The sequence below is a fragment of the Myotis daubentonii genome, chromosome 5, assembly GCF_963259705.1.
Source record: "Myotis daubentonii chromosome 5, mMyoDau2.1, whole genome shotgun sequence".
Lineage (NCBI taxonomy): Eukaryota > Metazoa > Chordata > Mammalia > Chiroptera > Vespertilionidae > Myotis > Myotis daubentonii.
The window spans coordinates 34,009,636-34,011,730 of record NC_081844.1 but is presented as its reverse complement, the minus strand read 5'-3'; the positions used below and the strand labels follow the sequence as shown (position 1 = coordinate 34,011,730).

Here is a 2,095-nt window from a genome sequence, read left to right as displayed (position 1 = left end):
AAAAAAAATACTTCATGAATTTACTTGTCATCCTTGCACAGGGGCCATGCTAATTTTCTCTGTAACCTTCCAATTTTAGTATATGTGTTGCCAAAGCCAGCACTCTTCTTCCTATTTTTAAACAAAATGCATCCAGCATCCCTAAAACCTTGAATCATTTACTTAGTAGACCAAAAAATGCCATTTCTCTGAGGATAAGATTCCTGCATATCTGGCACCTAACACTGCTGGGTACACAGTAGGTGCTCAATAAATCTTTTGGCCTGAATGAACACAGAGACAGAGGGGCAGCGATGGAATTACTCACAGCTTCCTTTTGCTGAGCAATACATGTACTAAATATTGCCTCTGGCTGCTTTCGTGTTGCAATGGAAGACCTGCGGCTGCAAGGCTGAAAATATTTATTATCTGGCCCTTTATAGGAATAGTTTACCAAACCCTGTGCTACTGTGCGCTAGACCCTGTCCCAAGCCCTTCCTGTGTGTTCACTCTGTTAACCCTCCCAGCTGCCGTAGAAGATGGAGAAATGAGGCTCAGAGAGGTTAAGAAACAGACCCAGGGTCACACAGCACATGAGGCTCTGAGCTGGGACTCAAGCCCAGGGCCCCTGATGTTTCTCTGGGTCTTTTTTTTTTTTAAGTTTGCTAATTTATCTCATTATTTTAATGCTAAATGAATGCACATTTATTGTAAAAAGGAGGAGATGAAAAGGCCTATAAACAAAGAGGTGGCAGTGTCCCTGTCCCCTCTGGGGTGAGCCTAATGCTTCTCTAGGGCCCATCCAAAGCTATTTCCCTTTGCACACACCTCTGTTTATTAAGCACCTGCTGAGTAGAACTATTTTACTTAAAGGAAAATAGTTTAGGAGGGTTTTAGAAGAATCTCTCTTCCCTGCCCTCCCCCCAGCCAGACCCCAGTAAGTAAGTGTGTTTGGGGCCAGGGGACTAGAGTTCTTATAAGAACCTGGGAAGTCAGGGCCGCAGTCTACATGTTGGCAGTGACAGGTCCTGCCTCTCTCCTAGTCTGTGGGATTCACACCGTGACACATGCAGCATGAAGGACTCAAGCTAGCCTGCAAGGAATCAAGGGGAAGGCAGGGGAACCGGTTGCCTCTGTCTTTTGCCTGTGCCTGCTTCTCACATGATCTTGTCCAGACTTCCCCTAGCTCAGCCCGGGCCTCACCCTAAACCTGGACGGCCAGCTGCCCACCCAACGTCACCCTTTGTTGTCCCTCCCAACCCCATCACGTTAACATGTCCCTTCCAGTGGCTCAATCTGGAAATGGGGAGACCCCAATGCCTGTCATCCCACAACCTGTCGGTAGCAATCCTGTCAGCTCTCCCTTCAAGATCCGTCCACAATCCTCCTGCCTCTCAATCTTATTCAGCCTGAGGGGGGTCCCAGTTCAGCCTCTGCCAGGCCTCCAAGCCTCTCCGCTTTGCCCTTGTTAATTCACTCCCCACCTGGCAGCCAGAGGGGCCACCACAAAAATAAATCAGGCTGGTCCCTCTCCTGCTCTAAACTCTGCTGTGGCTCCCTAGTGCCCTCAAGACAAAGCCTGAGCTCTCCTTGCTCCCTCCTCTAGCCACCTCACTCATCCTGGCTACAGAGGCCTGCAGCGTGTGCTGTGAGAGCTGAGGCAGATTTAAATCATTTACCCTCCTCCAACTCCAACTCCAGGACCAGCGCCCAGCAAGTGCTCAGAAGCTTAAGGAATTGCTGTGTTATTATCATTCCTCCTCAGCCGGGCCTGGCTTGGTCCCACGGCCCCGCCTTTGCACTTGCAGTGCCCTCCACCTGAACGCTCCTCTTCCAGACCGCCAGGCTGCAGCAGAGGCGTCAGCTCCTCGGAGCGGCCTCCGGACTCCCCCCTCCCCCCCCCCCCCCGCCCCCGGGGTCCCACTGGTCCTTTGCCCCCTGCTTCCCCTCCCCCGCTTCCCTTCTGGAACGGGCGCTGGGAGGGACAGGATTTTGTCCAGGTCAATCTAGGGCTAGCGCACAGACCCAGCCTGGCCGCCAGCACCGAACCCTAGGACAAGGGATGAATGACTCCGGGCGGGGGGTGCGGCGCAGCTCTAGGGAGGTGCCAGGCCAG

At 52.5% G+C, this 2,095-nt stretch overlaps 1 non-coding gene across 1 annotated transcript; it reads right to left on the bottom strand.

The window, feature by feature from the left end:
- LOC132236233 (U6 spliceosomal RNA) lies at positions 1-103 on the bottom strand. The gene has a single exon (XR_009453198.1). It is a non-coding gene; the product is annotated as a U6 spliceosomal RNA (small nuclear RNA).
- Between the last annotated feature and the right edge of the window lie 1,992 nt (positions 104-2,095).